A 14497-nucleotide genomic window follows, 5' to 3' on the forward strand; every position below is an offset into this window, starting at 1 on the left:
GGAAACAATTTGAGATAGATCTACCGTATTAATTACGTCCAACGATTCTTCGTTTATCACGTGACTCGGTCATTCGAGTGTTTATTTTTCCTTTTTCTTAGCGATGGTCACGTGACGGTGTCCATTATACCCCGTGAAAACGAAGGTGGATTCCGTGTATTTCACATGGGAAAATACGACGTACGTGAAAAAAGGGCCATAAAGAAAGGGAAGAAGCTTTCAGGATTTTAGACGATCCAACGTCTTTTAGAGGATCCACATGATTAATTATCCGCAAGATTTGATTAACCTCCAGGATAGAGTGTTGATTACGGCGTTCTCCGCCAAGTCAGTCCTCCGCCATAAAATTCTTTACTGGAAGAAGTTTAAGCATTAATTAGTCATATAAAAGTTCATCGTCCCATTATATCCTTTGACTCTAACAAGAATAAGATATCCCGCTGATAATTTTATCGCTTTCATTGCAAGTAAAAATTTGTATCAACGTCTTCTGGGTTTCGCTTGTTAGAAAAAACGAATTCCTTCGCTTTTGTGTGAACAGTACAACCATGTAAGTTAAGAGTCATGGTAATCGAGCAAGATGAAATATTTCTACCTGATAAATTAACAATTTCTTAAATACGGTGTTCAAATAAAAGACGAATAAATTCACAATATTCAAATAGATGTGATTTCTGGAATTCAAAGTCGTTCAGACAATACTTAATCACGATTTTACGTTCATTTGATGACGGTTTTTCTATGTTCGATCTATACCACTGAACGATTTTTATGGAGCACAGACGGAAAAGACTGAAATAACGACTTTTCTTAAATTTATTCATTAGCGAAACGATCGAACTAAAATTGAAATAACCAATTCATCATTAGGTAACGTGCTTTGTTTTTCGCAATGTAGACGGACAAATTATTTGGCAACACTATCGATTAGCAATCGTCACATTTGCAACTCTTACTGTGGATCTCTATTCAGATAAATGATTATCATAAATTACGATCTCATCGAGTATCAATTAATCTCTCGTTCAAAGGGTGTATTTTCGATGATCAACAAACATCAGATTACTGGGAAATAGCCGGTGATTGGTTAAAAACAAACAGTTTGAAATTAATCCTTACCGTTTAATTGCGTTTGTATAAGCTTAAAGGGTTGTTAGAAATTCCAGGAAATAATTATAGAATCAAACTAATCGTGTTATTTAAGGTTTAATATTCGTTAAAATATTTATTAAGATCGACAAGTATTTGTCTGGAACATTTTCGTCTCATCGTACCGAATATAATACTTAAAAAATTACTTACATAGACTCGTTGTAGTGAACAACCTGTATGCTTTAATAACAATAAAAACATAATACCATTGACAACAACAAGCTACTGAGAGCTGCGTTAGCAATAAACCCTTGCAGTCATTGCAAACAGACAGTCCTTTTCCCGGTAAATAAATGCGGACGACCGATTCGAACGCATGGACGCGTGCACGGCACGCAGATTGCGCGAACACAAGATTTTAATTGCGTTCCCGACCCAATCGGCGTGGATCTAATTACGACAATTATCGCGTGTACAGGCATACAGAAAGTGGAGAGAGAGAGAGAGAGAGAGAGATGAAAAGAGGTCACTTGGATCGCTTTGTTGGCGTCGCGTTCGATCGCAAAAATACCATGTTATTTAAATTATACACGGCCATTGGCTTGATTTCTCTCTTCCTCTTTCTCACTACGATCGATCGATAAGCGATTTCACCATCGTCGCCAAACTATTGGCCGTTTAGACGACCACTTTATTGCAATCGTGGGAAAAATGACGGGCATGGTAGGCCTCTAATCAATCCGACTCTACGCTTGTCTATGTCTACCTACAGATGTTTATGAAAATAATCGAATATTAATTGAAAACTTTTATGTGTATATTACAAGAAACATTCTGAAATTTCATAGCGCAGTGACTCGATTATCGTGATTACAACTTGGTAAGGTTTTCAACTATTGAAAGGGTCGCCACTTCTAAGAAAACTCTACATCTGGTCTTTAGTTTTCTCAAGCACCGAAGCCATCGACAGCGCATAGACAAAAGTCTGCGTCGAAGACCATAAGCGGTACATACGCAACGTTGGCTTCAGGGGTTTTCAGTCATAGGGTAACGCTGCTAGCGTGCGGATCTGGACCAGCTCACATTGTATTCCAAACTTTGTACTTTCACTTTAATATTCAATATATATTTTTCTTCTACCTTACAATTTATCCACGCTTTCCTTTGTATCCAAATACATCCAATAACCTTAACATCAACGAATCTGAAAATACGTGTAAAAATTGTGAGAAACTCGGTACAAGCACGTACGTACGTACAATCGGTTAGGAAAAGTGGAATACGACGTCAAACTTTGGTCTCTTGTTTCTGGAACACCCTGTATACCATATCTGTAAGCGTATGTGTTTGAAAAGATGCGTGTTCGTGAGAGGTCACGATTCGTCATATTATAGAAAACAGATTAAACCATGGCTTCGATGTCACGCGGATCGTTCTTTCACGTTCCCTCTGGTGTTTCGTATTTTTTCCTTTTTCTCTTCGTTTTATTCCTTTCTTTTTTCGTTTTTACTTTTTTGCAACAAGTGAACGCGAACGCCTGCAGTGTTTATGGAACGGATTATGCGTACGGGTAATATGGATTGCTCCAGGGTTGCGGGAGTTTTTCTACGGGACAGAAATTCGGTTGATACTTTCTCTCCTACTAGTGTATCCAATATTTTTTCGACAAAGTATCGCAGAACCGTTTTTGTCCTCGGAATTATCGCAGACACCGTCGATGGTTTTTGATATTTTTGGACACAATGGGATTGAACGGCACTGGTGTCGATCAAATACCGCTGCAGCTATGCGTTTTTTTTTTTGAGAGGGGGGGGGGATGGAATTGCGTATGAATTTACGCATGAACTTCTGTGCAGCTTTTTCTATGTAGTGGAAGGAAGTTCTCGATTTTTCCACGTAGACCGTTTTGAAATATTTCTATTTTTGTAATTACCTTGAAAACATAAAAAAACATTTGTAAAGTATGCTTTGGTTAACCATGCATGTGCTAACGGTATTTTGTACTTTGTGCCTCGAATAAAACTAGCGACAGAAAATCAGTATAACACAATTCAGAACCGAAACGATTAAAATGCAATGACAAAATAGCGCAACGGTAAAATAAACGAAACGATGGAATTATTCGCTATCGGACGGTGGATTTCCTTGTTGAAAAAGCTTCGTTCCAATCTTCATTAGTATACGTAGGTTGAAACTCGGTTGCTTAACGAATGCGCATATTTCCCAGGATTTAGGATTCGCGCGACAAGAAGCACCGAGAGAAAAACTCGTTAGATCGCCCGGCAACAACAGTTTCTCGAGTGCAATCGGTTTTGGGCTGGAGAATTTCGACCCGGACCGGTTGATTAAATTTTTCCACGACTAAATAAAATATCAGGCCGGTCTTCTTGGCCGACTGACTGGACAGGAAATGCAGATTAAGCCAACGGTCGATCCCAGATTGTTCGCTATTGGAAATTGAACGACCGATACCTCCTCCGAGGTCGATTCGTTTATCCGGTAAAACCGTTGCACAGTCAACAAAAAGGAAGTATTTCTCTCTCCCTCTCTCCCTATATATATAGTTCGTTTATTCTACAAACATTTTATCGGACCGTATATAAGGATATTGACTCGTCTGCCACCGATTAATCAGAGTTTCGGGGTTATATCGTTGATCGAAAATGTTAAAAAGATAAAATCTTGAAAAGTTGATTTCTAAAGGTGGAAAATTTGGTGGAAGTTTGGAGAATAGTTGCTCTCTTTAGGTTTCGTGAATGAAGGTAGACAGAATTTTTTGGGAAATTACTTTCTTAATAAAGTTACTTTCTTATAAAAGTGACGAATTTCGAGCTTTCTTCTCGCGATTAATAAAAAAATGCTAATGTTTCTGAAAATAATGACGTTGATTTTTATTGAAACTAATTCAGAATTAGAAGTAGACTTCCGCTACTATTTTTAGGCTGAAAATAACTTTTAATTCTAATCTTGGCATCACTCCGAGGTACATTTGATCGCTTGTCGAAGACGAATAAACGTCGTTGCGAAATAAGACGTGACACTGAAAATCTTCGTACTTCTCGTAAAATTATTTTTCAATCGTCTGAAAAACCTTTCGAAGAAAGGAACGTTTTCCAAGGAAACGAATAGATATCATAAAATAAAGCGCAAAATCGACGGAATAAGCTTCCTTGACCCTATTCCAAGGTAAATTTGCTCGATTATCGAAGAATGAACGACACTTGAAAATGAGGCACGACCCTGAAAATCGGCGGTCTTTTCGGCATCGCTTCCGGTTGCATTACCGCAACCAAGCGCATCCCCTCGGGATTACAGGAACTGCCGGCAGTGGCAGATTGCTCGGCAAATAGGATTGTGCAGCCAAACAACTAGCAGCAGTTACGAGAGAGATTGGTATCGCGAAACGATGCCGGAGTGTATGTATACGAGTGTGGATGGCGAGAGGGGTTGGGGATAGTTAAATCGACTGGAGTTTTTCCGTATTTGCATTCGCCTCGAAACCAGCGAAAAGACATTCGTGGAACACGAGGCCACGAACTGTCGGAAGCGCGAATAACTTTCGCCCGGAGGGCAGCCCTCGCGGAATTGTTTCCCCTTCCGGTTAACCTTACGCGATACGGTGGTCCAATTCTCGTTCGTTTACGACGAGCACGTGCTTCCCATGGAGTACCTCGGAACGACTACAAATGCCACCCCTTTATGCGAATACGAGCATTATTCTTCCCCAACTTTTTTTCCTTTTTTTTTTCTTTTTTTTTTTAATAATAATCCCGAGCAAGTGTTTTTACGATTTTTTAAAAGTGTAGCCAAATGGTTAAGAACGGAGAAATGTAAAAACAGAGAGGTGCTTCCGAATTTAATTAAAAGGAACAATTCAAAAATGTTCAAATTTAATAAATATTGTTAATGAATTTTCGTGGAGAATTGATACAATCGCTGAAATGGAAACACCAATCGTGCAGATGTGAATAATAAAAAGGGAAACAGAGAGAATAATCATCGAGATATTCTGTTGCAGTTTCCATGGCAAGTGTTTCTATGCAGACTAATTTGCAGGGAAATAAAGTTTTAATGCGTATAACGATAATCGACTGCGTACAAAATGTGCAACGACAAGCTATTCTTATCTTCTCCTTTATTATTGCTCTTCTTATTTGATGCACTTGATCTTTCTTCCCTAGAGAAATAGCAGCTGTCTTGGTGAAAAGTGCTCGTTAAAAGCATCACGCGCTTGATATATTTTTTTAAATTACAGATACATCTCGCGAAGTAGCATGAACGTCATGGGACGGGCGTGATACATTTGCCGTTCCCTACGCGATTCTTTTTAATTCTAATTTTTCCCAGACAGAAGAAGATTTAGCATCCACTTCCTCGGAGGAACAGAATGAAATGGGACGCAATAATTTATAACGGCATTTGTTGATATAAACAAGGAGAAAGAAAAACAGAAACGAGATATGTCATCGGCCATTAAAATCGATTTTATATGTCGTATAATAAATATAAGCGTGAAATTTGTGTTTCATATTTGCTTCGCGAAAATTTCATCGTTTCGTCGCCATTCAAATTTGGAAAACCGGTGAAAAAGTTACGGATTATAAATTCAAAACGTAAAATATAATACATGTTAATGAAATCTATTGAAAGAATATGAAAACATTGATAAATTTTACAGATTCTGTATGCACAGATTGTTACAGGATCGCAATGCTAAATTCATAAAGCTAACATCGTATCACCGTTCCGTTACAACAGCGATGTAATTGCTGCAAATTGCCAAATAAATGCTATACTATAAATGCTACTCTCGTAAAGCTTCGTAATTTTAGATGACAGTGACATTGTTCACTATCCGCTTCGGTGAGTGTTGGTCGCGTCGCGGACATACTTAAATCTAACTAGAAAAATAAACAACGTTGTATAACCCAAGATAAAATAGATAAAAGCACAATATGTAGCACTGTGTATCTTGCAACTATTGTCGAAAACGTTTTTCATATCATTCGTACTTTTCCAAATATTTGAACGCAATTTTTCCAGTTAAACAGGATATGCCATATGTATTTTGAAACGTTAAAACTAACGGACAAAATTCTAAAAGCTAAAATCTAACGAAACTTTAAATTGATCCCACGTTTACGAAACTGTTGAAGTGATCGCCACTTCTAAGAAAACTCTACATTTGGTCTTCGGTTTTCCCAAGCGCCGAAGCCATCGATAGCGCATAGACAAAAGAATGCGTCGATGACAGACAATAAGCGGTACATGTGCGACGTTGGCTTCGGGGTTCTTTTAACATTGCTAGCGTGCGGATCTGAACCAGCTTACATTGTATTCCACACTTTGTACTTTAATATTCACAATATATATATATATATACTTACAATACCTTACAATTTACCTACGCGTTTCTTTGACATCAAATAACCTTAACAGAAACAAAGCTTCCCGCACAGGAAACCGAAATTACCCAAAATAAAGACGACACATCGTTCAATTATTACGGCAGCTCGATTCATCATCGTGTCAAGGTGTTCGCCGCACAGTCGCGTAACAAACCTCGAAGACGGTCCCATTCTCGTCTATATTCCTCCCTCGCGGCGAACCGCCCCATAACGTCTAAGAACGTTAATCTTCGTGCCAGAATACCGTAACCGGTGATCAGATAGCGTCGTTGCACAAAGGGACACGAACGAGAATGGCGGTGATCGTGAGGAGGTGTAGCTTATGTCCATCGGCTGGCCTACCTCGTTTCTACGATCCGGCCAAGTCGCCTAGCTTCGAGGATGCCCATAATGCATGAGATTGTCAGCGTACAGAGACATCGCGTCGCGTCGGTGTCGGACGAGCCAACCAGTCGCGTGTAGCCGAATGTTGGCGGGCTGACCGTGCCAAGCCAGGAAGGAAATATCGATCGATTGTGCCCACTTACTTCCGTTGTCCTGGACGATGCTTCCGAACGGGGCTGGACGCGAATGCACAGTGTGAAATGCGGCCTCCGTCAGAACCGGACGTTTGGATTTCACGGGGTCGGAAACGTACTGTCGCTTCGGCAAATGCTTCCCGTATTCATCAAGATACGATCCTTTCGTTAACACGGTTCTTCTTTTACATAGGTTCGATGCATTGTCTTTGGTGGATTTACAAGGAAAATGTGTAGACCATTTTCGGATATCATCGATATTGTCTGTTGTCATCGAGTTCTTCTGTTTGGTAGTTTAAGCGTTCGTTATTTACTATTCGGATACTGTCTTCGGGTTCTTTTTAATATCGCAGATCGACCTTTAGATAGAATAATTAGATAGAACAGCATTAAATAGAATATTACCTTTATTATTGTTGAGGTTATTAGATGTATGAACAGAGGAACGCGTGGATAAATTGTAAAGTAGAAAATAATTTTTAATACAGAAGTGTAAATACAAGTAGGAATATAATTTGAACTGGTCCAGATGCGCATGCTAACAGTGTTACCCTATGACCGAAAGCCCCGAAGCCATCGTCGCCTGTCTACTGTCTATGGTCTCCCTTCGTTCCAGTCTATCGTTTATACGCTGTCGATGGCTTCAGTGCTTGAGAAAACTAAAAAGACCAGATGTAGAGTTTTCTTAGAAGTGGTGACTACTTTGACAATTATTAAAATATTATCATTTAGTTTTTCTTCTTTAATTTTCGGTACTGAGATACGAGAAAATATTCATGGAACATATAAAGTACATTTAAATAAAAAGAAACGAATATAACTCGTAATTTTACGCGCGTACTATCGCATAAACTCGTTTATTTCGAAATTTATCATACTTTCAAAGAATATGACACTGCGTAGTACATCTTTACTTTCACGCATTTCATACAAGTCATGCAAAGTTTAAGATAATCGTTATTTTATTGCTTAAAGCTGCTAGCTCGCTTCATGGGCGCTTAAATTTAGAAATGTAATTGCACGTTGCCTACTAAAGATGCGCTGTGGTCAGCGTATATTATATTAAGAAAGTAAAAGTTGGTCTTAGCGCTGGTATCCTGAGTATGGAATTTAATAGACGGTAGTAGCTCTGATAACTCTCTCAGCACACTTTGTAACAACATTGAAATTTTTAGAAATTTTTTATCGACGAATATTATACTGTAAAGTTCGAAAGTTTATATATTATATATAATATTATTAACTGGAAAGTTTGAAACCTTCGAAACTTCCATGAAACAAAACTTTGATCCTTGGCTACTATCTATAATATAATAGAATTTATTTCCACATTGCTATATTCTGGTACATACACTTTGTTCTTTACTTATGTCTGACCAAACCTATCCTGCATTCCCTTTAATCTTCCAAGGGAAACAATCAATTTCCCCCCGTATAAAATCACTCTCGAATCACGTCAACTTCCTAAGTGTTTACTCTGGAACTGAATTAAGACAGAGGAGAATAAGATCGTTTGATCGCGCACAACTTTGATGAAAGTATTGTTATACGGTAAAAAGGATATAATTTGCTGAAAACGAAAAGTAAATTACGAAAGAGATGAAAACAATATTTTTTTTCAGTAGCTCGCGGCATTTCAACAAATTTATTAAACAAATTCAAATTCCAACAGCTTTGTGTTCATGAACAAGGAATAAATGTTGCTCCTATATTTCCCATATAATGGACGGCGTTCGCGTGTTCGGGTTACTGCAAACCGCAGTTAGTGTCTTTATTCGATATTGGCGCATCGAAAGCACCAAGAAATTGTGGGAACAATTTTGACGCCATTACGCTGTCCCGTAGTCCATCTTAATTTCCTTCGAGGCCCTTCGAGGTGATTCCGAGTGGACTACGAGCCACTCGTAACTTCTCCAAGTGTCTCCCTTTACGACGCATCGTAACGTTTCCTCGCAATTCTCCTCCGCATCGACCATTTTCTTAGTTCTCCGAGTGGATTCAGTTGTATTCAAGACAGTTACTTCTCGTTTCAGTGATTAATTGTTGCGGCGTGTAATTGGATGTATTCGATGGCAGTCCATGCGAGTATCTTATACCAATTCGACACAAAGTGAGTTATGAAAACATTCACAGTATACATTTGCTAATTTCCGTGATAATTCAAAACGGTAATTTGTACGTTTGTATTCCGTTCTCGCCACGAGACAGTTATAGAGTATGGAAAGATTCTATAGAATTAAACGAGTAGTATAGATAACCCGTTTGGCGGATAAGTAGTATAAAACCGTATATGATCAGACGTACTTAAGGTTGTTCGTTCGCGATTTTTTAATAGAAATGTCATGTGTTCTTACTTTGATATATCATACAATCCTCGCAATGCGATGAATACCATGTATATAACGTAACAGGTTCTTCTATTACTTTTTATAAACATATCAAGTAAACATATTTCGCTGTACGAAACATTGACAATATATTTGATCATTTCTGTGTGATTCATTTACATAACATGAAGTTACATTCCATGAAACGCGTACATTACTTAACGAACTCGTTACACAACCTAATAATCTGAGAGTTATAACTAATTAGTTCATTGGTATACGAACCAGCCCTATGCCACAAGTAATACAGGAACCACGCCTCGTCAGACAAACAATACAGGAACCATATCAAGACAGACAATTAATATAGGGCCTGTGCCTTGTCACATAAACACTGTCACACGGCGTACCTTGTCAGACAAGTAGCGAATAGTAATCATATCCTGTCACGCAAGTACCGTAGGCCATACGTGGTCAGATAAACAATATATACGTATGTATCAGGACAGATAATTAGTATAGGAATCATAGCCCATCGCGTAAATGATACAGTCTCTATCTGTTTATAAAAGTGCAAATACCACAAGTATAGATACCTAAATATTTTTTATAAAAGATGTTGAAGTAATTACTTAAAAAAAAAAAAAAAAAAAAAACTACACTTTTCTTTTGTATATTCGTGACCTGGAGACCATTGTTACGAAGGAAACAGAAAGATACAAAACAAGGAGAGGTGCATATTATTGTGCCCTTGAATATAAATTTTGTTTTGGGTTACAAGGTCTAGAAACGAAAGAGCTATAAGTAGATTTCTATCGCTGCTTCTTGTAACCTTTATGTTGAGGTTATTAGATGTATGTAAATACAAAGGAAAACGTGGATAAATTGTAACGTAGGAAATATATATTTTAAAACTAAAGTGTAAATACAAAGTTCAGAATATAATATGAGCTGATCCCGATCCGCACGCTAGCAGTGTTACCCTATGACTGAAAACCCTGAAGCCAACGTCGCCTATCTACTGTTTATGGTTTACCTTCGACCCAGTCTTTTGTTTAATTAAAAGGCCAGATGTAGAGTTTTCTTAGAAGTGGTGACCACTTCAACACTTTAGCTAGACCTACACACCAAGGTTAACTTTTTGGTAATGTCCTTTGCTATAAATATACGAACGTGCTCCCTATCGTCCTTCCTATTGAATTGTAACACTGAAAGAGTGAAGATCTGGATCAGCATACACCATACTTATACTTATACCTATACTTATTTCAATATATCTTTCTATCACAAATTCATCCACGCGTTCCTCTATCAATCAACTTCAACAAAAGACCGTAACTCAAATTTAAACAGCTCCGATCTTCTATGACCTAACGACGCTTGTGTCACATTAGGAGATTAAAATAGCTTCGATTGTACAAAGGCAAGGCGTGAAAATTTCCAGTATCACGACAAGAGTTTCCACTTCCCTATTTTTTCTTTCACGAACGAGATTTCGTAATTTCTCTTACGTATCCCGATGTCGCGTCGAAAGAAAGGCTTTTCGTGTAATTCACAGTGCAATACCGGGGACTGTTTCGCGCGAATTACGCCAGTGAATTCGAGACGCGTGCAATTTTAACGCGTTCACGAAGCGTAGTCGGCTGGCATAACAAACTACCAAGCCGCCGTTACTCTTACACCGTCGTCCTGACGACGCGACGAAAAGCTCCGACCGAAAGTTCGCTCGACGACAAAGGAGCCAGCCACTCGCTAGAATCGGAACGCGCTTATAATGGGAATTCGGAAACAATGCCACCCGCTATCGAACCGGTCGCATTCATGCAACGGGTGCTCGAAAACTTCCGGCCGAATTTAATATTCCGTCAACACGCTCGACGTCCGAGTTTCGTACTCGAAAATGATCGTTGAATACTTTATCGTGACAGAAATATCGTTCATAATTCGAAAACATCAGAAACCTCTTGCATAATAATTTATCAGCTGGCGGTATTGACGAATCGATAAGTTTAATTAGATCGTAGATTATAGACTTTTCTTTTACAATTTTTTTAATTTCTCGTTAGCTAATTGTAAGATAATCAAGTGACATTTAATTCGTAAAATCTATTTCAAAATTTCATTCCATTAGAAATACGCGTTACTCTCTTTCATGATTTTATTATTTTAATTATAATTTATAATAATTGTAATTTATAAAATTTACCTATCGCTGACAATATTAGTTCATTTGTATCAAATGCCTAAAGAGCTGTCCAGAAATTTTCCACGTGATACTGGTATTTTGATTTGATAACATTAATATAGTTATGTAAGACGACTAAAAAGTTGTTTAGAAACTTTCGGAAATCTTTCCCATTGGATTGTTCGTTAATTAATAGCAGAAGAATGTAAACGGCGACTCGAAATTATTGAACAGTCAAATTAGAAACTGTACAAAATTTACACGATTCTGTATAGATCGAAGCTTTCTAGCTTGCTACGTGAATCATTTTCAATATATAGGGTGACCCAAGTTTAATCAAACTTCACCAGTGTATTCTATGAGTAGAAACAAGAAAACAAAATGTAACATAAACATAGGTTCACAAACGTTTTATTATCACGCTTTATTCTACAGAAACAATGCTGAGTTGTGTTTAAATTTCAAAATACAATGCCGCGTTTCGAATGCAAGCTTGACATCGTAAAGAGATTGAGTTTATCACTCTCCGAATTTCATGTTTATCTTGCTTCGGTCCAGTGAATTCATCGTTAATCCCTTCTATCAGTTCTTGTCACGAATTGACTCTTGTACGATACACAATCGTTTTCACCGTTCCCCACAAATAAAAGTGAGGTATAAAATCTGGCGATCTCGCGAGCCAAACAATGTATCTTCCCAGACCAATCAATCTTCCATGATAATGTTTGTCTAGTCGTTCGTACGTCTCGTCTCTCTATTAATTTTAACTTTCGTCCTTTTGTTATAACCTTTTTATTAAATGTTTGCAGGCCTGTGTTTATATAAAGTCTTCAACTTACTCTTACTCATAGAACATATTGGTGACGTTTGATCGTTTAAATCTAGGACACCCTGTGTATAGAAAAGCATCATATAACCATCGTAAAATATATAAAGATCGTATAACCATCGTCTATTTGTATGTATAACGTCTACCATCAATATGCTGCAATGAAAATATATTTACTAATGGATACAAAATCGAATATGAAAACATTCCCCATTTTCATTCATTCAAAATACACATGAACCTGATACCTATCAAACCATACGCTATTTATTTATCCACCCAACGAAGCGCCGAAGCACAGTTATTACTCGTAAACGTGCACATTTGCTGTAGGTAGAGCTTTCAACGTATCATGTACGCAAAACAACCCAGTCCAAATTTCCACTAATAAATCCAATTCCTTGTCATTCAAAAATTAGAGAAAAATCTTGCCAGATAACATTTAACTTTCGACAACTCTCTCGCGTATTAGAACGCGATATTAAATCGCATATATGTTATTAAATCGCAAAATTAAACAAATCACAGATATACATATATCGTAAATACTTTCACGAGTAGATTGGGAATCTCTATGCAAATTTATATTTTTGCGAATATAATATAAAAAGCCAGTCTAATTACAACGTAATTATAATTCTACGTATTCTAGTATCTTCAAATTTTCCATAAATCCATAGAAATTAGAAGAGCATTCGCGAGCACCGTACGTATTGGGTAATAATTTGAACAGCCTGTGACGATATTCTTCATTTTAATGATTGATTTTAATAATATCGATGACAGGAGCGTCGCAGTCGTAGAAGGGAAATTAGAGAGATTGAACAGTTTCGCCTCCTCCTGGAATTGAAATAAATTTCCTTGTTGAAAGTTTCGATACGGGGTCGAAACAATTTGGAAAGCCGGTTGTCGGCATCCGATAATCCAGAATCTCGTTCCGGGGAACGTTCTATCGACGACACAGAACTCTCGGGCGGAAGTTCGCGCGCCAATAATCCGTGCGTTACGCGAACTCGGCCGCGCAGATACGTACACGGTTCACGGTTTTCGTGCACGCCATAAAGGAAGCTTATGCGGCACGAAACTTTCCGACGACGGCCGATATCAATTTGCTTAACGATAGCCAAGTTTTCGTTCGCTCGAGATACGCTTCTGGAACGGCGATGGTCGGCGATACTGCAGGAAAATCGGCCATCGTGTGCGGACGTGCCTAACTTGTACAGTCCGCGTGAGCATAACTTTCACGGAGAGGGGGGGAAAATTTGCGATGGGATGCCATTGCTAGCCTTTTCGCCATCACTCGACTAGTTGTGGAATTGCGAGCTCTTTTCGAAATACACGAGCAATGGAGCAAGAAATGAAAGGGATTGTGGAAAATGATCGACAAAGGGACGTTCGAGAAACGTTAGGACAAAATTGATACGTATGAAATGTCTCTTTTTTATTTAAATAAAATTTTAACGTGTAAAGAGTACAGAGTAGTGCTGGAAACAGCGAATATTTTTGGTCATTTATCTTTTTTCATGTGCATGTTTTATACGTTGTTTCATCCCCTACAAAGTTTTCTAAATATTACTGGTCTTAACTATACCTTTGGCTTCCAGAAAACTTTAACAATTTGCTACCGCATCATATTAGAGTTGCTCGTATTTCGTTAGAAGGTCACGTTTCAATCAGAAAATATTATTCTCCTGTAATCTTCATGTATTCTTCAAAACATCATTATTAAAAGAATAATGTAAGTAAGAAAAGGTAATTATTCGTGAAACAGATCTCAAGAAGATTATTAATTGATCTCTATCATCTTGACAATAAACAAGATATCCTTGTTATAATTTAATGGGTAACCCTGAGGTTCTAAATGTCTGAATGTACAAGTTCGTATAATATTAAAACAGAAAAAAGCAAACTGTTGTTAAAAAATATCGAGAAGAATATCGAGGAATTTTCAAATCATTCAACTCTGTTATTAAAAAGTTCACTTTTCTCTCCGTTTCACTAAAAAGGTAACGATCGATAGTTAGCAATATAAACACGAATAATTTCTGAATCAATTTTCATACATTTTAACGACTTTGAAAATTTATACAACTTCCCTAAGTACTTTTTATAATTTAAAAGTAGCTAAATTTTGTGTT

The 14497-nt window shown here is 37.7% G+C and overlaps 1 protein-coding gene across 6 annotated transcripts in view; it reads left to right on the forward strand.

The window, feature by feature from the left end:
- Window positions 1-14497, forward strand: part of LOC132906223 (neuroligin-4, Y-linked-like) — a 374014-nt gene that overhangs the window by 266005 nt on the left and 93512 nt on the right. For 3 of the 6 annotated variants that reach the window (XM_060958211.1, XM_060958209.1, XM_060958212.1), the window contains one exon: window positions 9052-9128. The exons of the other annotated variants lie outside the window; for them this stretch is intronic. The gene's annotated coding sequence lies outside the window, so the exon portion shown is untranslated. The remainder of the gene's footprint in view (window positions 1-9051; window positions 9129-14497) is intronic. 6 annotated transcript variants of the gene reach the window in all.

This window comes from Bombus pascuorum, chromosome 4 (genome assembly GCF_905332965.1).
Source record: "Bombus pascuorum chromosome 4, iyBomPasc1.1, whole genome shotgun sequence".
In the NCBI taxonomy this organism is placed as follows: Eukaryota; Metazoa; Arthropoda; class Insecta; order Hymenoptera; family Apidae; genus Bombus; species Bombus pascuorum.